The 27,446-nt window shown below is 35.3% G+C and overlaps 1 protein-coding gene across 1 annotated transcript in view; it reads left to right on the forward strand.

The window, feature by feature from the left end:
* Nucleotides 1-27,446, forward strand: part of LOC147378292 (uncharacterized) — a 720,625-nt gene that overhangs the window by 627,325 nt on the left and 65,854 nt on the right. The window contains exon 8 of the mRNA XM_086351929.1: nucleotides 3,190-3,273. The gene's annotated coding sequence lies outside the window, so the exon portion shown is untranslated. The remainder of the gene's footprint in view (nucleotides 1-3,189; nucleotides 3,274-27,446) is intronic.

A 27,446-nucleotide genomic window follows, 5' to 3' on the forward strand; every position in this document is an offset into this window, starting at 1 on the left:
CCTTCAAAAGCCCCCCAAATGATAGTATTGTCCTTTTTAACATACATTTAGAGAATGAAACAATCTGTTTCATCCCTTGTGTTAGAACAGCTGGAATGAAATGAATAGAGGGGATTGAGCAGTTCTGCAAAATCTTTGATAATAGAGAAGTACGAGTGTTCCCATCAGCAGTTGAATGATAATTTATCTGGTATGAGTGATGTAACCAAGTGGTTGTATATTACTGCCCCATTCTTTCTTGTCCCAAGACACCCTTGGAAATGCGATGCTACATCTCAATGGGATTTTCCAGTACAAAAATTCTTTACAAATAACATAATTGTGGATACACACCACTCCTACAGAGGTAAGTATACTGAGGATGTGCCAAAACATTAGGGCAGAAATTCAGTTCCCATGGCACACAAACAGGAATCTAACCATTTGCTGCAATAAATACATTTTTGTGGACTCAAAGATTATACAGTATACATTCTCTATACAATGCAAATTGCTTGTTCATTTATTTTGGAGTAAAACAACCTGAAGATGAAGCAGGAGAGAAAAATATACAGGAATACAGATTTTTTTTTGCTTCACGGCTGAAATTAGTATATTTCTATTTCTTTCTACTATAGGAAACCTCTAGGTGTGAGTAGTGATGTAAGGAAATAATTTGTTGCTACATATTTAAAGTCAAGTTCTTCCTTGATTTTCAGAGACTATGTAAAGTAAACAAAATAAATAGCAGCAAAAAAAAAAAAAAAAAAATCTTCCAATATGAGGTTCAACCAAAATGTTGTTCAGGGAAAAACAGTGGTAAAATAGTTGGAGAAAAAATGAACATAAGTAAATAGTTGGATGTAAAATTTCTAGAAAGAATGTTATATACATAGCAGTTGCATAAACCTGCCTTTAGACATGTGAAGATCTATTATATGCAACACAAAATGAACATAACCTGGATGGGTTTAGAAGGAAAAATTAGAACCAGTGGGTAACACATAGAGGGACAGATACCAACTTAAGAAAGTACATTTTAACTACATCTACTCAACAGTAATGATGGTCAGCATCACTGGGGGTTCTTCAGCAGAGATAGTAGTAAGGAAAGCCAAAAGACTTCCTGCCATCATTCCTAAATTTCCTAGATGTGAAAATGAATCTACAATGGTACAATTTATACTTGAGGAAGCTGATTCACTTAGGAGCAACATGAAGAATGAAATATAAATATTCTTTCTTCTTCTATTAAGAAGTGGGAAGTGGGAGGTAAGGAGGGTTGGACCATGGACATGTAGCCTTCACTGGATACTTGTTTTGATCTAGCACTCATTCCTCCCCTCTTTTGGGGGCAAAAGGAAGACTGATTTTTTTAGGAAAAAACCTCTCATTCTTTCCCTCTCTTGGATAAAAGTCACCCTGGTTTTTAGAAGGAAAAAAAAACCCAGTCTCTCTCTTACTCTTACATCATTCAATTGAGGTTCACATCCCTCAGTTCTAGAAGAAATCTTGACATGGTTTCCTCATTAAAATAATGACTTTCATGGCCACAGTGATTGGTTAAGCAATGAATGTGCAATTCATAACCTGGCCAATAGGGTTAAATGAAGAGTCTCTATGCTACAGTTGTTGAGAGGTTACAGCAAAAGCCTAGTACTTTTGGAAGCCATCTTGGTATCATGACTGAAGAGCCTATATTAAAGTCAACTCAGGCTAAAACAGCTGATATGGAGGCAAAGTAAAAAAGGGTTAAATTACATGTAAGCTTTTGAAAATGGCAATGTTAAAACTAACTCTACCCCTAGAACATTTATTCTTTGAATTCTTCTCCCCCCAAATGACTGTTGTTCTTAAGGTTATGTGAGTGGGTTTTCTGTTGTGTGTGTGCTGTGATTAGTTGCTCAGTCATGTCCGACATTTGTGACCCCATGGACTGTAGTCCACCAGGCTTCTCTACCCATGGCGATTCTCCAGGCAAGAATACTAGAGTAGGTTGCCACCCCCTCCTCCAGGGGACCTTCCCAACCCAGGGATTGAACCCAGGTCTGGTGCATTACAGGTTGAATCTTTACCATCTGAGCCACCAGGGAAGCCTAAGAATACTGGGTGGGTAGCCTATCCCTTCTCCAGGGGATCTTCCTGACCCAGGAATTGAACTGGGGTCACCTACATTGCAGGTGGATTTTTTTAAAAGCTGAGCTACCAGGGAATGCTACCAAAGTGTTTTGATTACTACAGCAATGTCCAACGAGAAGCATAGTGTCAAGTCCTTGAACAGCCACCAGTCACCAAGGGCCAGGAAAAAAGCAATAACAAATTTGGTCTCACAGTTTCTTTAGCACCTGGTGCTGAATAATATTGGAGAAGGCAATGGCACCCCACTCCAGTACTCTTGCCTGGAAAATCCCATGGACGGAGGAGCCTGGTAGGCTGCAGTCCACGGGGTCTTTAAGAGTTGGACACGACTGAGTGACTTCACTTTGACTTTTCACTTTCATACATTGGAGAAGGAAATGGCAACCCACTCCAGTGTTCTTGCCTGGAGAATCCCAGGGACGGGGGAGCCTGGTGGGCTGCCATCTATGGGTCGCGCAGGGTCGGACATGACTGAAGCCAGTTAGCAGCAGCAGCAGCAGCTGAATAACATACACTACTGATCTAACCAGATTCTCTCTTCACATTATTGATTAAATTTTAATTTTTTTCTCTCAACCTCTGCTAAATAATTTAGTTTTCCCAAACTAATCACATCTGATTTTCTTTATTCCAGATTTCAGTCCATCTTACGTTTTTATAGGCCCAGATATGCAGATGTAATTTGGTGCAATGAAAAAAGTTGATAATTAAATTGATTGAAAATATTTACCTGTTATTGTCTTACTGTATTCCACCCTCTCCATTTCCTTATTCTTGTATTATTTATTATTTTATATTATTATTGAGTTTTGTATTATCTTTGTGTTTCATTTGCATACTCTAAAAAGGGAATTGTTATGAATGCTTACAATGATGTAGTATTTATACAAATACTTTATGTGTATTTTGATATTTGTAAATTTTAAATTCTCCTTAAAATACTTTGGTCAAGCCCCTGGTAAATATTGTTTTTATTTGCAGTGGAATTTAATTCAATCTGATTAGACACAATTTCTAATACATAATGAATCCTTAGGCAGATGTATTTTCTTTCTATTTTGTTTCTGATAGACCGTGCCTTGCATTGAAGAAGACAGCATGATGAGGAAGCTCAAGAAGTAGGAAAACGAAAATTTAGGATGTCAGGATCATGAGGTAGGTAAATGCTATGAGTTTTTTAATTTCTAACCTTTTTAAGATTTATTTTTTACTGAAGCATAGTTGATTTATAATATTGTGTTAGTTTCGTATATAGCAAATTGATTCAGTTATACATATATATGTATATTCTTTTTATATTCTTTTCCATTATGGTTTGTCCTATACAGTAGGACCTTGTTGTTTATCCATTCTGTCTATAATAGTTTACATCTGTTAATCCCAAACTCACAATCCATCCACCCCTCACCCCCTCTTCTGTCTTGGTAACCACAAGTCTATTCTGTATATCTGTGAGTATATTCCTATTTCATAAGCAAGTTTGTTTGTGTCATAATTTAGATTCCGCACATAACTGTTATCATATGGTATTTGTCTTTCTCTTTCTGAATTCTCTTAGTATGATCATCTCTATGTCCATCCTTTTTGCTGCAAATAGCATTATTTCATTCTTTTGTTTAATTGCTGAGTAGTATTCCACTGTGTATATATAACACATCTTTAGTTATTATTCATTTGTCCATGGACATTTAGGTTGCTTGCATGTCTTGTCTATTGTAAATAGTGTTGCTGTGAACATAATGGGTGCATGTATATTTTTGATTTATAGTTTTTTATGGATGTATGCCCAGGAGTGGATTTGCTGTTCATATGGAGACTCCATTTTTATTTTTTTTTGAGGAACTTCCAAACTGTTTTCCATAGTAGTTATACCACAACTTTTCACTATTGACTGTTGGGAGGAAAAACCTAGGAACTCATCTCTTATGAAATAGTGAAGAAAGGAAATTAGTACCTTTTTATGATTTCAGTGCTTAATTTTTCAATAGTAATACGTGTATGGAAAACAATAATACTTATTCTGAATATTAAAGTTAAAAGACAAGATTGCTGTCACTGTGGGGACTGGCCCAGGTTCCAGCTCATCTAGTCTTATCTGACTAGTCTTAGGGCAGAAGAAAGCAACAGTTTGTGTTTACTTTTAACTTAAAATAATCACCAAAATTAATTACTCTGAAGTTTTGTTGCTTTTAGTGACCAAATGATTCCAAGAGGAGCAGAACTCCTATTTATTTTCCTACTCAATTCCATTTCAAACCTTTTCAGTAAAGAGAGAGTGAGAAGGTCATTTTAGTATTGCAAATGCTTGCTGAGATAAGAATAATTTGTTCATATGGAATTATCCCACATAGGCATCTTTTTCTTTTAAGAGCTACCATGTACTTCAATGGTTTAGAACCTTGTTTATAGAAGGCTTTAAACATGTGTCTTTTCTTGCCTTCATTTAATCATTTGTCAAATATAAATATAACAGCTAGGACCTCTGACTTTGTATAAGAATGCACTAAATCTAGAAAGTTATGGTTGAAGGTTATACCTGCGAGAATGTAAGTGTTCCTTTAGTCTGAGGAACAGTACAGATAACATATGTAAAAGCTGTTAAGTAAAAAGCACACACATTTTTTTTTCTTTATGGTCTCCCTAAACACTTTATTAATACAAAACCAAAGGGCCAACATAAAGATCAACTTGAGGTTTAGAAAAAAGAAATATTATATTTGCATAGTTGAGAGAAGTCTGATTTAGAATTCAGGGACCATGGGATTTAGCCTGCCTTTGACTCTATACTCTATCCTCTGCCAGGAGGCAGTTTAGACCAAAAGTGCTCAGCTTAAATGATTGTGGGAGTCACTGGTCAGGCTTGTTAGAAATACAGATTCCTGGGTGGACCCTGACCTTAGAGATTCTGACTCAGCCAGTCTGGTGGGAGGGCAGGGTGGGTGAGAGGCATGTATTCACATTCCCAGTGAAGCTAATGTGCTGACTCTTGAAAATTCACTGTTATAGACCTCAGTTGTCCTCTTCTATATAATGTAGAGATCTCATTAGGCCTATTGATTATAGACCCCCAAATTAAAGGAGGCAACAATTTCTACTTTTGAAAGGGAAAACAATATCTGATTATAAGTTCCATATGCTAAAATAATAATAAAATTTTAATTTATATTAATAATAAAACTATATTTCTCACAAATGTCTTGTAAGAAAATACAGGATGAATATTGGTACTGGGGTCCAGAAATGGTGATAAAAGCTTTGAATGCCTAAATTTATCTAGCTGGATGGCAGGAAAGTTAGGACTAATCTTGTCTTACAACTTAAAGGCCTATATTTGTTCATTTATACCTCACAGCTTTTTGTAAGTGAACCATATTGTCTTACAGCCTGTTATTATTCATGTATTTAGAAGGAGGATTCTGTTTTGCATGGGTCAACATGACCCTTGAACATAGTTCTGTAGCAGAGACAGGTGATAGTTGAAGAAGAAGGAAGAAAAGAAGAAAGAGCAGAAGGGGAAGCAGAAGCAAAGCAAAGCAAAATTAATAATAATAGCATTTTCTGGAACAAGATACTTGTCATCTTTGAAGGTATCAACAGTGCTAAGAAGAGAGCCCCCATCTGCACTCTTAAACAAGACTCCTCAAATCAATTCCTATGGCTTTGTATGTGGTGGGATATGTATATGTGTGTATATACATATATAAATAATATACATGTATGTATATATATAGACACTAACTGAGATGAGACACCAGACACGAACAGTGTTAGCTAAGGTTGCCGTTCTGTACCTTCTGCCTAAACCTTAATTACTGTCCCACACCAACAAGTGTTTGCTCTGACCTCACCTTTAATATTTCAGCTGCTGGAAAATAAATCCCAAAACATTCCTTAAGTTCTTGTTTTATGCTTGTAAGTTAATAATGAGATGCTAAGCCGCAAGGTGGGGGCATTGTTAGTGACAACTAAAATGAAAAACAAAGTGGGAACTGATTGTTTCTATAGGTGTCAATGGGGACCCCTCTGAAGGAATGCCAGGACGTAACTCCAGTTGCTATGTTGTGTTAGGGATTACATCAGCTGGTGTATCTCTAATAAACACCAGACATTTGGTGCATAATGACAATTTAGGCTATCCAATAGGTTGGGTTTCATGAGGCTTTGTTTTATTTCTTTGTTTCAGACATATTTTTATAGACACGTTTCACACAACAGCTTTGCTACTCTTAAATATGAAAACAATTTACAAATGATATTATTTGACTTCCATTCTTTTAGTTGTTATACCTTTAGCCCATTCTTTTTAATCTTGATTTTGGAAAATTAATTTTGAAATGTATTTCTGAATTGTGTACAAGGTAAAAGGAATGATAATACTTATTTTGTAATGGGACTCCCTGACTTATATTTTATAGACCAGTAAAATTAAATAAAAATAAGTACTTACATTGAATTGGCAATTTTCTACTTAATGAAAAGAGCAATGAAAACATAACACCTCTTATTAGTATAATTCTCTAATTTATCAACAAACATTTTTTAGAATAAGTAGAAAAGTATGGCAAACATTTTAAATTAGCTTTATGAAAAATACAAGATAATGTCCTTATTCTTTTTTGTTCAAGATGCACCCCTGAAAACTTGGTTGAGCACCTATTAATGCCAAGAACCCTGTTTTATTTTTTTATCTTTTTATTTTATATTGAGGTATAGTCAATTATGGAGAAGGCAATGGCAACCCACTCCAGGACTCTTGCCTGGAAAATCCCATGGACAGAGGAGCCTGGTAGGCTGCAGTCCACGGGGTCTCGAAGAGTCGGACATGACCGAAAACTTCACTTTCACTTTCCACTTTCATGCACTGGAGAAGGAAATGGCAACCCACTGCAGTGTTCTTGCCTGGAGAATCCCAGGGACGGGGGAGTCTGGTGGGCTGCCGTCTATGGGGTCGCACAGAGTAGGACACGATTGAAGCTACTTAGTAGCAGCAGCAGCAGCATAGCCAGTTAACAATACTGTGATAGTTTCAGGTAAATGGTGAAGGGACTCAGTCATACATATACATATACATATACATATACATATACATATACATATACATGTATCCATTCTCCCCCAAACTCCCCTCCTGCACAGGCTACCACATAACATTTAGCAGAGTTCTTGCTTGTTGGAAGATTAACCTGTTTTAGAGAGAGAGAGTCAAGTATCTGCTCAGTTGAGGAGGAAGTCATGTGATAGGCATACTTAAATGATGATTTTATATCCAAAGCAGCAGTATTTTAGGGTACTTGGGAAAAAATGATGTGCTTAGTGACTAAGGCTCTTAGAAATCTCAACACTTCCCTCAATATTGACTAACTAGTATGCATGGGTCTGGCCAATAGCTCAATCTTTTCTCATCAAATCTTTAAAGGCTTATTAAGTATTCTATCACCATGAACATTTTGAGAATTTTATGCTCCATGAATTATCATAATATTAGTAGGAAAATGAGATTTGTCTTTAAAAACTTTACTTTGCTGTAAATAATTTGCTTGCATTCTGTCATATGATATGAGTGCTTTTCATGTCAGAAGAAAAAGTGGCACGTATTCAGACTGTATATAGATTTTGGCCCGTGAAGTTGCATAATCTGGTAGAACCCTGTGTGTTCAGTAAAGCACAGGCTGGTGGGCCCCTACTTGATCAGGACCAGAATAGGTAGACATCATGGCCTCTTGCCTGTAGGCTGTATATCTTGGCCTTAAACACCCTGCCAGGCTGGGTCTGATAGTGAAAGCCTGCAGATGGTCAGCAGGAGAGTAAGGTCTGGGATCTGCTCCTTTGCTGTGGTTCTCTAGGCTCAGCAGCAAAGGTAGGACACAATCACTTCACGGGCCGGGTGCAGAGCTTACTGTGTCCATCTTGAATAAAGACCTTTTGGAATTTATTTCAGGTTTCCAAGGAAGAAGCTATGTAGCCCCATTTGGAGTAGGAACTCTGCTGGTTGACTGGCAGTGAACTGGAGTCAGAGTTGAGGGGTTGGCATTACATTGTTGTTTTACATGTATTGAATTCATCTATCTTATTGTGGACTAATTGTGCCCTAAAAGGCTAGCATGTTGTTCATACTAGCTGTATGACAGCTGCACTAATCATATGTATGTTTATAAACTGATGGGAAAAATTCTGTTGGATTCAAAATTATTAAAAGAAATTTCACCATTTATGAGTAACCTTTATCAATAAAGGTTACCAATGTCAATAATCTTTAAGATTCACTAATCCTAATTTTTTAACTGTTTTAATTTTTAAATGATTTTAAATGTTGATTTTAAAGTTGTAACATCTGTCAATGATATATATATATATATATATATATATATATATTTTTTTTTTTTTACTAGTGATGACTATTAGTGGTTTGAAGATGCTATTCATTGAAGTGTCCAAGGCTGGGATGTGCTTATATCATTTTAGGTATGGATGTGATATAAAGTTTTAGACATGCACCCTAGTATTCCTGGGCAGAGGTGGAAGTTCTGGCTACCTTCTGGTTTTCTACTGATACCACTTAGACACCATGTGATTTCAAAACCCTGTGAGTGTGAATGGAGGCTAAGCCAGGGAACTGGAACTACTTTCTCAAGCTGGTAGTGACGCAGTGTGCCCCTTATTCTCTTGCTGGAGTGGGTATGAGAGGAAGTTGTCAGAAATAAAATATTTAAATAATATCCAGAGTTTCATAACTTGATAACCCAAAATCCAAATTCAATAAAAACCTAGTCCTATCAAGGTCCAGGTGAATCTTAGAATGAAAAAATACAACCAATAAATGCCAGTTCCAAGAAGACAGAGATGTTAGAATTATTTGATAAAGATTTTAAAGCAGCCATCATAAAATACTTAAATGACCAGTTGATCTTTGACCAATAATACACAGATCAAATGAATTTGAAAATCCTAGTAAAGAGAAAGAAAATTTCAGCATATAAATAGAACACAAAAGAAAAACCAAATGGAAATTTAGAATTGAAAAATTAAAACAGTGAAAGGGTTCAACAGTAGGAAAGAGGGAATAGAAGAAAGAATGTAGACATTAAAATGTTCCCAATTTGAAAAATGAAGAGAAAATAGATTGGGAGGAAAAATCAAAGAGACTTAATCCCTTTAGGACTATATCTAAAGATCTAACAGTCATTTATGGAGTGTTAGAAGGATAAGGAGAATAGGGCAGGGCAGAAAAGTAAATTGTATGCTGGGCTAAAAAACAATCTTGATAATGTTAAAAGAATTGAAATTATACAAAATTTGTTCTCTGACCAAATGAAATGAAGCTAGAAGTCAAAACCAGAAAATAACAGGAAATTCTCAAGAGGGAGGTGATATATGTATAATTATGGCTGATTTTGGAGAAGACAATGGCACCCCACTCCAGTACTCTTGCCTGGAGAATCCCATGGACAGAGGAGCCTGGTAGGCTACAGTCCATGGGGTTGCTAAGAGTCGGGTATGACTGGGTGACTTCACTTTGACTTTTCACTTTCATGCATTGGAGAAGGAAATGGCAACCCACTCCAGTGTTCTTGCCTGGAGAATCCCAGGGATGGGGGAGCCTGGTGGGCTGCCGTCTATGGGGTCGCACAGAGTCGGACACAACTGAAATGACTTAGCAGCAGTAGCAGCAGCAGCAGCATCAGCAGCATGGTTGATTTGCATTGTTGTACAGCAGAAATCAGTACAACATTGTAAAGCAATTTTTCTCTAGTTAAAAAAAAGAAAAACAGGAAGTTCTCAAATAACTAGAAACTAAACAGTAGACCTTTAAATAATTTATGGGTCAAAAAGAAAGCCTCAAAATTAAAAACATATCAAACTGAATAAAAATGAAAATATAATATGCCAAGCGTTTATGTGACACAGCTAAACCAGTAATGAGAGGGAAATTTCTAGCACTAAATACTTACATGAGAAAAGAAGCAAAGTTTCAAATCAATAATTTCATCTCCTACTTAAGAATTCAGAAAGAAAAGATCAAACATAATTATAGCAACCAGATAGAAGGAAATAATAAAAATAAGAGCAGAAATAAATGAAACAGAAAGGAGAAAAACAATGAAGTAAAAACTTTTTTTTTGCAAAGATCAATAAAATTTACCAACTGACAAAGAAAAAAGACAAAATTTACCAATATCTTTAATGAACAAGGGATTTCACTACAGACCCTACAGACATCAAAAGAAAAAATAATACAATGTTTATAATGAACCTACTCAGATAAATTTGGCAGTTTAGATGAAACAGACCAATATCTTGAAAGCACAAACTACCACAAATTACCAAATGTGAAATAGATAATTTGGGTAGCCCTACATGGCATCTGGTCCCATCACTTCATGGGAAATAGATGGAGAAACAGTGTCAGACTTTATTTTTGGGGGCTCCAAAATCATTGCAGATGGTGACTGCAGCCATGAAATTAAAAGACGCTTACTCCTTGGAAGAAGTTATGACCAACCTAGATAGCATATTGAAAAGCAGAGACATCACTTTGCCAACAAAGGTTCGTCTAGTCAAGGCTATGGTTTTTCCAGTGGTCGTGTATGGATGTGAGAGTTGGACTGTTGTTGGAGAAGACTCTTGAGAGTCCCTTGGACTGCAAGGAGATCCAACCAGTCCATTCTGAAGATCAGCCCTGGGATTTCTTTGGAAGGAATGATGCTAAAGCTGAAACTCCAGTCCTTTGGCCACCTCATGTGAAGAGTTGACTCATTGGAAAAGACTCTGATGCTGGGAGGGATTGGAGGCAGGAGAAGGGGACGACAGAGGATGAGATGATCTGGATGGCATTGCTGACTCGATGGACGTGAGTCTGAGTGAACTCCAGGAGTTGGTGATGGACAGGGAGGCCTGGCGTGCTGTGATTCATGGGGCCCCAAAGAGTCGGATACGACTAAGCAACTGAACTGAACTGAACTGAACTGACAACTATTAAGAAAATTGAGCTCATAATTTTAAAACTCATAAAGGAGAAATTCCCAGGCCTAAATCATTTCACTGGGGAATTCCATTGAATTTTATAAAAGAATTAATATAAATTATATATAATTTCTTTCAGAAAAGAGAAGACATGGAATATATGCTTCTTTATTTTATTAAGCTAGTATTGCACTAATATTAATACCAAGACTAGATAAAGACAATAAAGAAAAAGAAAACTATGGTCTGATATCCCTCGTGGGCCAGACACAAAAATTTTTAATATTATGTTAGCAAATAGGATTAGGTAATATATAAAAATAATCATATGCCATGACTAAGTGGAGTTTATTACAGTGATGTGAGATTCCTTCAATATTAAAAAACTACGAATATAATCCACTGTATTAACCGGCCAAAGTAGAAAAAGGATATGATTATATCATTGATACAGAAAAGACATTTGACAGAATTCAATACCCATTCGTGAAAAACTCTAAGAAAAATAGGAATTGAGGAAATTTTTTCAATTTGATAAAGAGCTCCTATTAAAAAAATCTTACAGTCAGTATTAAGGATGAAGAATTAGAATGCTTTCCCCCTGCAGTCAGGAGCAAAGCAGGCGTATCTGCTGTCACTATCTTATAATATAGTGCTGGAAGTCCTAGCCAGGGCAGTAAGGTTAGCAAAGGAAATAAAATAAATGGCACACAGTTTGAAAAGGAAGAAATAAAACTCTATGTGCAGATAACATGATTGTCTACATAGAAAATTCCTAAGATTCTTCTTAACAATTCCTAGAAAATAAGAGAGTTCAGCAAGTTTGCAGGATACAATATAAGCATCCAAAAGGAATTGTCTTTCTACATGCTGACAGTGAACACATTGGACACCAAAAGTAAAAATATAATGGCACACTTGTTCAAAAAAAGAGAAATACTTAGGTATGAAGACTTCTATGCTGAAAAATATAACATACTGCTGTAAGAAACCAAAGATCTAAATAAATAGATAAACTGTGTTCATGGATTGGAAGACTCAACATAGTAGAGATTTCAAGTATATTCAAATTTATAAGTAGGTTTACTGCAATTGTTATTAAAATGCCAAATTATTTTGTACATACAGAGAAGAGTATTGTGAAATTTGCAACAAAAGCCAAAGGAGTCAGGATAGTTAACACAATTCTTTATAAAAAGAGTGAAAAGGGAGGAATCAGTCTACCCAATTTTAAGAATTATATATAGCTAAATTATATATATATATAATATAATATATATAAAATATAATATGAATATGAAAAATAAAATATGAATGCTAAAGCATTCAAGACTATGTGGCATTGGTGATGATACACATAGATCAATGGAATACAATAAGGAAGCCATAATTAGATCCACACAAGTATGCTTAACTGAATTTTTAAAAAATACAAAAGCAATTTAATGGAGGAAGGATAGCCTTTTCAACAAAATATGCTGGAGCAATTGAGCAATCATTGGCAAAAATATAACCTTGACCAAGACCTATTATCTAAAATAAAAATTACTTCAAAATGAATTATTGACTTAAATGTAAACATAAATTATAAAACTTTTGAAAAAATTATAGGTGAAAAATATTTAGGATCTAACAGCATGATCCTTAGAAGAAAAATTGAATTAATTGTGTTTCATCAAAATTAAAACCTTTGGCTCTGCAAAAGATGCTTTTAAGACAATGAGAAAACAAGCTACAGACTTGGAGAAAATATTTACAAATCATATATCCTACCAAACTATACTATCTAGAACATGTAAAGAGCTCTGAAAGTTTAACCATAAAATCTCAAACAATACAATTAGAAAATAGGCAAAAGGCTTGAGCATACATTTCACTGAAGAGGATATATAGGGGGCAAATAAATTCATTCAGTAAGTTCAACATAACTGGTCATTAAGGCAATGAAAATTAAAAATGTAAGATATCACCACATATCTACCAGAATGATTAAAGTTAAAAAATAGTCATAAAACTAAATGCTCATAAAGATGAGGAGAAATTGGATCATTCATATGTTGCTGGCAAGAATGAAAAATTGTTCAGGCACTTTATAAAAAAGTTTCTCAGTATAAGGAATTTAAACATGCAAACACCATACAACCCAGTAATTGCACTTCAGAGCATTTATCCCTGAGAAATAAAAGCTCATATTCACACAGTAACCTCTATACAAATATCCAAAGGATTTTTATTCATAATAACCAAATACTGGAAACAACCAAGATGGTCTTCAGTGGATGAATGACTAAACAGTCTTAGGTATGTGGAATACTACTCAGAAATTACAAAGGAATGAACCACTGACACACAGAACAACTTGGGTGAATCTCCAGAGAGTTACACAGTGAAAAATGACAATCTCCAGAACTTACATACTGAATGATCTCATACACATAACCTTCTTGAAATGACAAAATTATACAAATAGAAAATAGACTAGTGGTTGCCTCAGTTTAAGAATGAGGGAGGCACGGAGACTATAGAGAGAAACTTGAGTTGTTTGGGCAGTGACAGAAGTGTGCTGGCTGTATCATTGTCAATATCCTGATTGTGGTATGGTACTATGGTTTTGCAAGATGATACCACTGGGGAAAACAGAGTAAAGGAAACACGGAATCTGTGTATTATTACTTACAACTCCATGTGCATCTATAATTTTCTTCAGAAACAGCAACAAAAAGTTTAAAGTATAGAAACAAGCTCAACTTTCTCTTAAATATTTTATAAAATATAATCCAGAAGTTTAAAAATTCATTTTTAATAATCCCTTTATATTTGAGATTTGTTCTTATCACAGGTGTTTAACATGAGGGAAAGTATGATTAACTATTTTCTATAAACCCAAACTGAATATCCACCAGGCTTATGCCAATTTACCAGGATATATGTTTCAAAGAAAGGAAGATTTTTAGGATAGAGGGAATTGCACAAAAAAACAAAAAATATATTTTTTTAAATCACTGTTTTCCAACCTCCAATAAGTATAGTACATTTTCCTGCTGACTTGTCATATGAGACCAAGAAGCTATATTCTTGTTCAATCTCATGAAATTAGAAAAATAAACATCCAAATTAAGTGTGAAACATAAATTATTCTGAAAACAAACAAGAAAAGCAATATTAAAATGACAGGGTCATCAAGGGAAATTCAAATCCAGGACACAACTGTGTAAATCCTTAGAAAGTGAAAAGCAGCAACATTCAGGTAAAGAGGGAAAGGATTGCATTAAAAGAGAATGCTCAATGAAAAAAAGACTATATTTTTATTTAGAGGAGTCCATTTCAAGCTATTTTAATTACTGTTTAAACATATCTTTAAGGAGCAACTTTCATTGACATTATAGATGACAAAATGAAATTTTTCTTTATTTTGCATGTCTTTTAACTACAGGATGTATAAAATGAATATGCTGTTACCTAATGTAGTCAAAGTAGAGATTACTCATTCATTCATTCACTAATTCAACAACATTGTATTGTTTCCCTGCTATGTGAGAGACATTAGTTCAAAATTAAGGAGGTATAATCCTCAATTTTCATGTATTTGAAATCCTGCCTGGGATACTAGATATCAAATATAAACCATTATCACAGGGAAATGTATCAAGAGAGATATACCTAAAGCTCAAGCAAAGCACAAAGAGGCCCCTAGTCATAGGATGCACATGGAAATTAAGTTTTTGAGACTATAAGAGTTAATCTACTGCGGAAAAAAAGATGATGATGGCTACAGTGGTGATGGATGGTGAGAAGTTACTGGCATTGCAAGCAGAAGAAACCATATGAAACATCTGTGGTTGTTCAGTCACTCAGTCATGCCCCTACTCTTTTATCACCCAATGGACTACAGCCTGCCAGGCTCCTCTGTCCCTGGGATTTCCCAATGAAGAATACTCGAATGCATTGCCATTTCCTTCTCAGAGGATCTTCCCAACCTTGGGATTGAACCCAAAATGTCTCCTGCTTTGGCAGGCGGGTTCTTTACCACCAGTCCACCAGGGAAGCCCCATATAAGACATAGTTGTCTGCAAAAGCTTGAAACATTCTAAAATTTAAATGATTTAGGTTGGGCAAGAGGGTATATTTTGGTGGCCAGAAGGAGGTGTTGGAGGTGAAATGGGCATAAAGCACAAAGAGTCTGTGTGATAAACTATACTATAATATAATATAAACAAAGGTTTATATTATAAAGCATAAGAATGAATTAAAGGATATAAAATTGAGAGGACTGATATGAACTCGTGGGCATTTCAGAAAGATATCCCCGTTCTCAAGCAGAATGGCAATGGTGTTAGAATATCACAGAGTTGGTAAGAAAGGCAGTGAAGAGTCTATTTTAGTAATGTTCTCCTGTATCTAATATTTGTGGTTAATAAGAAATTATTAATTATGAAATTGTGCCAGTCATTCTCATATCCATTTTGTGTCTTTCTCCTCTTCTGCTCTATGAAAATGTGACTGATCTCTGCAAAATATTACCTTTCCCAGCCTCCTCTGTCCACTGGACTTGCAGTGAAGCTTGGCTAATTAAAGTTACTGGTGGGAGACTGGAGGACAAGAAGTAAAGAGAAGTCAGTCTCCAAACATTTCATTTTAGTATAGTTTAGGACCCAGTGTACTTTTCTTTTTTGTTGTCTTAAAAAATGCCCCAAGGCAATGGCACCCCACTCCAGCACTCTTGCCTGGAAAATCCCACGGATGGAGGAGCCTGGTAGGCTGCAGTCCATGGGGTCGCTAAAAGTCCGACACGACCGAGCGACTTCACTTTCACTTTTCACTTTCATGCATTGGAGAAGGAAATGGCAACCCACTCCAGTGTTCTTGCCTGAAGAATCCCAGGGATGGAGGAGCCTGGTGGGCTGCCGTCTATGGGGTCGCATAGAGTCGGACACGACTGAAGCAACTTAGCAGCAGCAGTAGCATGATAAGATACCTCCAAGTTCAGTTCAGTTCAGTTGTGTCTGACTCTTTGAGATGCCATGAACCGCAGCACGCCAGCCTCCCTGTCCATCACCACTGCCGGAGTCTACCCAAACCCACGTCCATTGAGTCGGTGACGCCATCCAACCATCTCATCCTCTGTCATTCCCTTCTCCTCCTGCCTTCAATCTTTCCCAGCATCAGGGTCTTTTCAAATGAGTCAGGTCTTCGCATCAGGTGGAGTTTCAGCTTCAACATCAGTCCTTCCAATGAACACCCAGGACTGATCTGCTTTAATATGGACTCGTTGGATTTCCTTGCAGTCCAAGGGACTCTCAAGAGTCTTTTCCAACACCTCAGTTCAAAAGCATCAATTCTTCGGTGCTCAGTTTTCTTTATACTCCAACTCTCACATCCATACATGACCACTGGAAAAACCATAGCCTTGACTAGATGGACCTTTGTGGACAAAGTAATGTCTCTGCTTTTGAATATGCTATCTAGGTTGGTCATAACTTTTCTTCCAAGGAGTAAGCGTCTTTTAATTTCATGGCTGCAGTCACCATCTGCAGTGATTTTGGAGCCCCCCAAAATAAAGTCAGCCACTGTTTCCACTGTTTCCCCATCTATTTGCCATGAAGTGATGGGACTGGATGCCATGATCTTAGTTTTCTGAATGTTGAGCTTTAACCCAACTTTTTCACTCTCCTCTTTCACTTTCATCAAGAGGCTCTTTATTGTTCTTCACTTTCTGCCATAAGGATGGTATCATCTACGTATCTGAGGTTGTTGATATTTCTCCCGGCAGTCTTGATTCCAGCTTGTGCTTCCTCCAGTTCAGCGTTTCTCATGATGTACTCTGCATATAAGTTAAATAAGCAGGGTAACAATATACAGCCTTGACATACTCCTTTTCCTATTTGAAACCAGTCTGTTGTCCCATCTCCAGCTTTAACTGTTGCTTCCTGACCTGCATATTGGTTTATCAAAAGGCAGGTCAAGTGGTCTGGTATTCCCATCTCCTTCTGAATTTAGTTGGTGATGCCTCTGTTGTCAGAGGATGAGATGGTTGGATGGCATCACTGACTCAATGGAAATGAGTTTGGGTAAAGTCCGGAAGTTGGTGAGGGACAGGTAGACTTGGCATGCTGCAGTTCATAAGGTCGCAAAGAGTCAGACACGACTGAGTGACTGAACTGAACTCAACCTTCCTGATGCAAGTGAGTGTAATCCAAGGCAAATATTCAATATATGGATGACTTTTTCATATTAAGATTTAAGGAGGCATTTCTTGTTATTAAACCCCCACACTCTCACCTCCAGAAAACCCTTGCTCATTGGAATTCTGTGTTTTCCAGTTTATATATATTGGTAATACTCTTCTAAGTATTTTTTGCTCTGGATCTATAAATTTGTGACTAGGCTCTGATCCCAAAGCTTTTATGCTGCTCCCAGTCCACATCATTAGTTCTAGAACCCTTGTTAATTATTAGGTTCCTGGATGCCTACATCTTTCCTATCAGATATACACTGATACAAGAAATATAGAAATAGGGCCCATAACAGGCATACAGAGAGAAATACCAGGACACTAGGAATCTTATGATGGTCAATGATGCAATGGAGACAAAACTTTGAGATGTTTTCAACTCTAGCCCTGAGAATAAACTGAATCATGGTTTGAGCTAATTAAAACAAAGCCTATGAACCTCCCCCCACCCCACCTTTTTTTTTTTGATCAGCTGATAGTTTCACCTGAGCCCTAAGAATATTTTATTTTATTACTCAAGAGGCAGGTCAGGTGGCCTGGTATTCCCATCTCTTTCAGAATTTTCCACAGTTTGTTGTGATCCACACAGTCAAAGGCTTTGGCATAGTCAATAAAGTAGAAATAAATGTTTTTCAGGATCTCTCTTGCTTTTTCAATGATCCAGCGGATGTTGGCAATTTGATCTCTGGTTCCTCTGCCTTTTCTAAATCCAGCTTGCACATCTGGAAGTTCATGGTTCACGTACTGTTGAAGCCTGGCTTGAAGAATTTTGAGCATTACTTTACTAGCGTGTGAAATGAGTGCAATTATGTGGTAGTTTGAGCATTCTTTGGTATTGGCTTTCTTTGAGTTTAGAATGAAAACTGACCTTTTTTCCAGTCCTGTGGCCACTGCTGAGTTTTCCAAATTTGCTGGCATATTGAGTGCAGCACTTTCACAGCATCATCTTTTAGGATTGGAAATAGCTCAACCGGAATTCCATCACCTCCACTAGCTTTGTTCGTAGTGCTTCCTAAGGCCCACTTGACTTCGCATTCCAGGATGTCTGGCTCTAGATGAGTGATCATACCATCTTAATTATTTGGATTTTGAAGATCTTTTTTGTACAGTTCTTCTGTGTATTCTTGCTACCTCTTCTTGATATCTTCTGCTTCTGTTAGGTCCATATCATTTCTGTCCTTTATTGTGCCCATCTTTGCATGACACGGAGAAGGCAATGGCACCCCACTCCAGTACTCTTGCTTGGAAAATCCCATGGATGGAGGAGCCTGGTGGGCTGCAGTCCATGGGGTCGCTAAGAGTCAGACACGACTGAGCGACTTCACTTTCACCTTTCACTTTCATGCATTGGAGAAGGAAATGGCAACCCACTCCAGTGTTCTTGCCTGGAGAATCCCAGGGACGGGGGAGCCTGGTGGGCTGCCATCTATGTGGTCACACAGAGTCGGACACGACTGAAGCGACTTTGCAGCAGTAGCAGTTGCATGACATGTTCCCTTGGTATCTCTAATTTTGTTGAAGAGATCTCTAGTCTTTCCCATTCTATTCTTTTCTTCTATTTCTTTGCACTGATCACTGAGGAAGGCTTTCTTCTTTCTCCTTTCTATTCTTTGGAACTCTGCATTCAAATGGGTATATCTTTCCTTTTTTCCTTTGCTTTTTGCTCCTCTTCTTTTCACAGAAAGGTAAATCATGTATAGTAGAGGAAAAGGACCTGGAGAGAATACCCACATTTCTGCTGTGACATAAAAGAGAAAATCATTATAGTAACACGAGCAATAGGGGAAAACCACCTATAACAACATACTCCACTTCTTTTTAATGTCGGGAGGCTTATAGTGCTTGGCACACTCAATAAATAATAATGTACAATAAATTGGTTTAATGAATGAATGCAACATAAATTACAAAGTATATTTTAGTAGCCCTTGAATAAAGCATAAGTTTTAAGACTTGTAGCTGGAAATAAAGCATTCTTTTAGTTATCCTTAAATCCAAGTCATTTCAAGCATGTACACTGAGATAAAAATTATTTATATTATTTTCTATTTTTTTTTCTTGGGTTTATACAAGAAGTCAAATTTTATAGGTACCTCAAGTGAGTCCAATAAAATTTTTGCCCTTGAAATGGTGAAGACCTAAAGTGTAAACCTCCTGCAAGATGCAATATTGATATCTTCATTCCCTTCTCAAGGTATGAAATTAAGCCTTCTTTTATTTTAGTGATGAAAATGTTAGATCTAGGGTTAGGAAGGGTAAACTTGAATTTTCTTAATAATAAAAAATTCAAAGTACCATTGGCAAAACTTCAATATCCTTCCAAAAAAAATGAAACACAATAGATAGAATATTCCAGTGGGCAGATGTTAACTTAAAGTGTGCATTGTTTGGAAAAGGAGTTAATTAACAACTTATTAATTGGATAGAAAATCTGAAACTGTTGTACTTCTAGCAAATACATAATTTTCTTCAAGTATTATTAAAGCGTTTTTGTTGTACCTATTAAAGATTCTTGTCTCTAAGTTAATTTCATTATGCTAATAAGCTATCATCGTTACAGAACCTAAGCTTTGATCCATGTTAATTGTTGTGATCTTCAAAGACAAAGTTACCACTTACTTTAAATGAATTTTACATCTTTTTAAAGAATCACACGGAAATTAGGGGAAGTAATTAATTTTTTATTATGTGTCTCAATATTTTTAAGGGAGGAAGTCAATGGTATTGGCTAGAATTCATTTTAACATTTAACTAGGGAAAACAGCATGAGGCAAAAAAAAACCGTTCAGATGCAAAAGATTAAAGAAAATTTGAAACTGGGACCTAATTTGTCTTGATAAACTTTGGTATTTAATATGCTTCTTTTGTTCTCAGTGTGAAACTGCAGGGTTTTGATTTGTAAAAACTTTTTGAAGAATTAATTCTTTCTAATTTTTATTCACTCCTTTGCCTTTCTTTTACAGTAAGACAGACAAGTTGACCTTCAAACCATAACACTTTTAAATATCTATGAACTTACAAGGTTAAATCTATTAGTGATCTGATATTAGCTATTGTACACTAACAGAGTATGTTTCTTCTGAAGCAGATTAGACCTAGCTGTTCCTATATAATAACTAGTTATTTGAACCTTAAGGGGTATAAGCAAATAATGTTATTAAATTATTTGCCTTTCTCTTTGTAACAAGAAAAGGTCAAGTATAGAAATATTAATGCCTTCATTTTAGAAAATATTTTTTTTGTATGAAGATAAAATACCCTTTAAGAACATATCTGAAGTGGAAAATTACTGATTTTGCCTTTGTTGTAACCAGAGTGATGGGCAGGTTAGAGACATTCTTTAAGTCCCTGTCAAACTAGATACAAAAAAGGATTAAAAAAAAACAAGAAGGTAAAGCATAATAGAACACATTTTTTTTTTTCCTTAAACATTCAGAGAGAAGGAATTAACTGCCATAATTTAGTTTTATAATCATTTATACTATATCAGGCCACCTGACATTCTTTTTGTAAAGATATGGGGTATGAAAGTAATATTATACATACACATAAAAAATACAGAACTCATTAGCTGATATAAATAGGTACTTCACTGTAAATGGAAATATGTCAAGTAATTTTTTAGAGAAAATGTAGTGGCTCTAATATAATGGTTAACAAAGAGAACCATCTCAATGCAACAAACAAGCTAATGGTGAAATTCTGTCTTGCTGTGAAGAATTTCTGACATCCATTGCAGATGGATGAACTCATCATAATGATTTCTTGATATGGAAACCAGTAGTCCTTAATTCTTTCTGTTCAAGAAAACTACCTAGTGATGGCAAGAATGAAAATTCCATCATGATGCCCAAGACTTCATGTTCTTAACAAGTAATGTCAGGTGATTCATGTAAATATGATTCATAGACCACAAACCTTAAACCACTGATAAGATTTATAAGTAACTCTGTTTTATCTGACTTTAAACTATATCAGACTTTAAAATACATTTCAATTTGTAAAATTATTTACTAGCCAAGGTGCTACTAATCTGTCTAGAAAATAGGCATATAATTATTACTCATCAACACTGGGAACCTATCTACCTTATAGGGTATAATTGCCATTTTATAATATTTTCTTTGCATGTTGTTATAATGGCAATTATGGATGTTTGTAATATGGAAAAATTGGATTTTCATCTTTTATGTTGTAATGCAGTATATGATCCAGTTTGTTTATTCATTTTATTTACTAAACATTGCTAGTTTTTGAAGCAAATCAAAACTACAGACACAGAACAGGCATTGTCTATCCTTGAGATTATTCTAAAAACTGTGCCAAAGTTTCTGAAGATATTTATGAGTTTTTGTGATACTTTAAGTTCTGTACTATCGCATGAACATGAGTTCCACGTGCCTTACAATTTTAATAGACAAAACCACACATTTGATGTGTACAAAGGTATAATTTCTCGCAGACCTGTTGGGATGTTGTGGTGGTTCTACATTATATTTTGGGATTGAATTTTCACATAATTTAGGGTGGCAAGACTTACAAAGAAAACTTATTTACACTTAAAAATATGTAACTCCTAAAACCCTACTAAAGAACTCTATTATCCTTTAACATCTCCCTCAAACAGGTTATATCACATTTCAGAGGCATTCTAGAAGTAAAAATGTGTATGAAATCATTCACACACTAAAGATGTTGACTTTGTTATACAAAAGGATTTTCAAAGGACAGAGTAAGCGTGGCTTTCTTGATGGTGCCTCAACAGTAAAGAATCTGCCCGCAATGCAGGAGACGCGGGAGACACAGGTTTGGCCTCTGGGTCAGGAAGACCCTCTAGAGGAGTGTATGGCAACTCTTCCAGTATTCGCGTCTAAAAAATCTCATGGACGGAGAAGCCTGGTGGCCCACAGTCTTCTGGGTTGCAGAGAGTCAGGCACGACTGAGCATGGCATGACAGGTGTGACAAAGACCTCAAAGCCTATCCCTTGTAGGATCATGTTAAAGTAGGATTGAGGAGTGAAAAGGTCAATGACTCATATCTAGGTCTATGAGTTTCTTTCCAACTTGTTAGAGGGAACTGATGGAGGGAGAAGTAACATTTTAGGAAGATTTTCCACCTTTGTGATTAAGGAATGAGTGAGGTGTGCACTTTTTTACTCCCACGTATCTTATTAATAGCGTGGACATTCATAGCTTCACATAGGTCTTGCTGTCCCAACCAAAGCCACCTAACAGTAACCCAAGAGGTCACTGTTGCATATCATGGCTAAGAGCAAAATACACTATGAACAAATGGCGTATCAGAGGAGAAATAAAAGAAACATCAAACCCTCTGGATACAGTGCTGCTAAATTAAATATTTTACATCAGGTTTCCAATTGATAAAAATTATGAATCAGTATATTTAAAGTTAGGAGGTGAAAAGCTTAGGAAACTGAAACTGCTGAATCATTTAGTCAAAGATGGAATTTGTTGCATAAAAAACTTTGTTGTAAGATTTTTTTAAAAACTGTCGGAACCGCACTTCAATGGCTTCAAAGGTATTTGTGATCAAAGGTGTAACAAATTCTATGATTAAGGACCATAACCCAGACTTTGTCAAATGCTGTAAGCATTGAAGAGCAAACCTCTAAATGACATCTGATTTATTTCTAAATATCCCATGGCTTTCCATACAAAGGAATATAATATGTGCTGAAAGAAACAGTCATTTTTCCAACTTTTTCTTGAATTAGGAGATCCTTAATATTGTTTATTATATTTTATAATACAGATTGCAAACTGATACCAATGATATATTTGGCTTACATAATATATAAAATATTTTAAAGTTAGTTTCTAACATTTAAAAGTTGTGTGATTGAATATAATATCTGGATATCTAGATTTAATTGAAAAACAATCACCACCTGAAAGTATTGAGCATTTCCTCTTACATAGCAAAAGTAGGAGAGGAAAGAGTCTCAAGACTAAAGACACTTGAGTTTTCCACAAACTGATAAAAAGGCCTACTAGAAATAAATATTAATCTTGTATTCACTGTTGGGGACCCTCTATCTGAAATCACTGAAATACTTTAAAATTCAAAAAGATACAAAGGGCAATATTGTAAGAAGTGAAAAGAAAGTAAAAGAATGAGAAGAGAATAAACTATTAATTAAGAGACACAGTCAGATAGGTTCATCCTCCAATTACATTTTTTTTTTTTTTTTTAGCACTTCAGAAAACCTTGAGTGAGTCTTTGAGTATATGGCAAAACTTAGGTTAGGGGAAATGAAACCTTAAATTTTGGTGCAAATAATCTTAGTTCCTGTATATAATAGGTAGCATTCTAAATGAAAATTGTTAAAATACTTCTGACTGAAGATTGTTGTAAGATGTTTGGGGTTAACTGTGTTAGATGCTTTCCTCTTCTAAAGACCTTTGCTTTTAACTAAATGCTTGCTTATCTTTCTAATTTAACATAGTCCCACATTCTTCTTTGTAGTAATTTTGGGCTATCTGATAACATATAATGGAAAACATGTTTATGTCTTCCACCCGTTCTTGTTGCATATTTCAAATGCTTAGAACAACAATTTTCAGAAGCTTTCATTAAGGTTAATTTAAAAACTACATTAAATACAAACAGATTTTCTCACAAACAAAATGCAATGTGTACTTAACAGACTTCTGTATGTTATATTTGATAAACTACCTCATATAAATGCAAATTTTGACTTTCTGCCAGAACCAGGTGGTATGGAAAATATTTCTATTAAACAAATAATGCTGGAAGAGAAAACTTCAAGCGCTGGTATGTTGCATAGGAATAGAGGATGTTTTCATTCAGGTTTGATGTATATTTTCAGATTGACCTTTTTGTATACAAAGTGAAAGGAATATATTGAAGAATAATATGTGGTGAGCGGTTGTCTCTGGTGTGAAAGAAATTTCAGGAAAATATACTTTGGGAGGGATTTTACATATTCAGAGAAATAGGCTAAAATAATTTCTTCTGTTTTTTGTGGTTATTCGCTAGCATCATCTCATCTCCTCTGTTGTTATCAGAATAGCTTTCATCTCAATCACTAAGACTGAACAAGGAGAGCTAAATAAAGCAGGATGAGCCCAAATGTTGCCTCACATGGAAAAGCTTTTTTTGAACTCTCAGCCAGACAAAATACAATCAGCACATAAAAGAAAATAGAAGACCTCCCCCAAACTGATAACTGTAAGTCTCACCATGAGAAAAATATTAGGGAAAAAGCACAATTAAGAGACTTCCTACAAATTATCTAATTCGTATTCCTCAAGATTTTTCAAGGTCATCCAAAATAAGGAAAGTTTGTGATATTCACAGACCAAAGGAGACTAGGAAGATGTGAGGACTGTATGTAATGTAGTATTTTCTGTAGGACCTTGAAACAGAATGACATGGAAAACCTAGTAAAATCCAAATAAAGTGTGGATTTTAGTTAACAGTAATGTACCAATTTTGGCTCATTAATTCTGATGAGTGTACTGCAGAAATGTAAGATATTAACACTACGAGAAACTGGGTATTAGGCACATGGGAATTCTCTGCACAACCTTTGGAATTTTTTGCTAAATCTAAAACTATTCCCTTAAAATTTTTTATATTAAAAAAACAACAAATACAAGATAAGCAGAGGACATATTATGTGGCCCAATTGTCCATTTTGATCCTTACAGGATGCTTCTTGTTCACTCTTAATTAAGAAAGCCCTCAGAATTTCTGTATCAGAAGTAATGATGAATGTACACAAACTGTATATACTTTCTTGATTAGTTACACACACAGTGTCTACCAGAGAGCTAAGTGTGCCATCTGAGAGAAGGTTGTTGCCACATGAAGTACAACAGGAAAATCCGTGACCTTGATCCCACTAGTACTGGATTGTCCATGATCTTGACCCCACTGGTATGAAGTTCTAAATCAAAATGGTCATGGGTTGTGTTTGTGAAGTGTTGCTATAAAATTGATCTGAAGACCCTAGATAAATGTTTGATTCAGGACAAAGTAGTAATATTTAAGAATGTTGCAGATCATTTAAACACTATATTGTTGATAATATGCAAAACTGAGAACAACATAATGATACTTTTGGGGTTTTCTATAATATTTTAAGTATCTAAAAATAAAACACTAAAATGTTATATATATATATATACACACACATATATATATATACATATATGCACAAAATGATGACGGAGGAGGAAAAGGAGGGGAGAGGGAAAAAGAAAGCTTCTTTTTTGGAGCTCTCTATTTAAGCACGGAGCTTCAAGTATTACTCTGTCCTATTTGGTATATACATGTTTTATGTATATACTCTACCTATTTGGTATTTCTGCCCCTATTTCATATTCAGGCAATAACATTCAGAAAGAACAGGTAACTTACATTCACAACTTGTAAATAATACAGTAACTTTCCTTTCATCTATCACTCATAACAACACCTATGACCATTATTGTCGAACTTTCTCATTTATCAAGTCCCTAGGTTTTAAACTTCTTGGTATTTGTTCCTGACCCTCCCTTTAAACTAGGGAAAGGTTACCTACTGCAGTATTCTGGGCTGGAGAATTCCATGGACTGTATGGTCCATGGGGTCGCAAAGAGTGGGACACGATTGAGCAACTTGCACTTTCACTTCACTTTCACTCCCTTTAAACTAAGGACTCTCTGTCATGGTCTCAGAGATCTTATGTGATAAACCTAGGGTTCTAACTCAATCCAGACAACTCTGTCTTAATCAGTTGAGCTAGTGTATTAACCTGCCTATGATTGAGTGTATTTGCCTTTGAAATATTATTAAATTAGCACATTTAATTCCTGGAAACTTTAAAGAAATTCCTGACTAAAGTGTTGATTACCAAAATGTTTTTTTTTTAAGAATATAGAATTAAATATTCTTATTGGTGAAATATTAACTTCAAAATGTATATGTAACTGTATATATTAACTTCATATTGTAAAATTGTATAAGAATTATAAAAGTGAGTAGAGAACAGAGGAAAAAAAAATGAGGGTGATACATTGATACACTTTGATAGGTCTTAATGAATTAAGTTACCAGGAAGGGAACAGTAGATTTTGTTGATGTTAATATTCTTGTCTGTTTGTCTAATATAAGACTTTTAGATTTTCATTCCTCTAAAAATACCTAATGTTGTCATACCAAAATGTGTTCCTCCTACTAGAGAAGATAGACTAGGCTAGTTGAGACTCTGAAGATTTCATTAGACCTCTGGTATAATCTGTTATTTCTGCTAAACTGAGATTAACATTACTGATTCATAAAATAACTTCAAAATTGCCTTTAATGACAACATCTGACTGAGTGTACACATCATATGGGATAATCAGTTTGAATAAAATAATTCCCATTAGTATCATAACATGTTTAATTTTATTTTAAAATCAAAATGGAGCCAAGGTTTAGAGTTCATGAATTTTCAAAAAGAGTTGTTTTCTCTCCTATCGAAATGTAAACAGTTTCCTAAGAAATCCTTGTCCTCAGAGAACTAATAGGTGTACATACAGATAATCAGCATAACCATTATTCTAAGAGGAAGTTAAATTTCAAAATTAGAGATATTTTTATTAATTATTCATATTAAACATTTTTCTGAATCCTTGAGAGAATTTGAAAGTCAGAAAAGGGTTTGATTATATGGCACATGGATTTAGTGGTGGCTTAATAAAATCATGTGTACTCTAGCATGTTTAATGTAAGGAAGACTTACAAATGGCATCGATTTTATTACAAAATCAATATTTGCCTTGCTAAGTTGGGTAAACTCATTTCTGTAAATTTTATTTAATATCAAAAGAATGAAATTCAAAGAATATGCAAACCAAGAGGCTTCCAAAATTAAATATGAAGTGAAACATTATCAAAAGCTGTATTAAGCTGGTCCTGATTAGTTATTATTTAAAGCAGATAGTCATATTCAGCTTTTAAAAGGTAAAGTTCTCATATATTTTAATGTGAGTGACTTCAAATTTAATATTATTATTATTTCTTTATATTTTTCCAGGGAAAATTTCAGATTTTGAGCCAAGTATAGAATTATATGGTTGGAGGTTACATAATGCAGACCTACAGAGTGTTTTATATTATGTC

The sequence above is a fragment of the Bos grunniens genome, chromosome 2, assembly GCF_055505025.1.
Source record: "Bos grunniens cultivar Pamir isolate PY7600 chromosome 2, Bosgru_T2T1.0, whole genome shotgun sequence".
Lineage (NCBI taxonomy): Eukaryota > Metazoa > Chordata > Mammalia > Artiodactyla > Bovidae > Bos > Bos grunniens.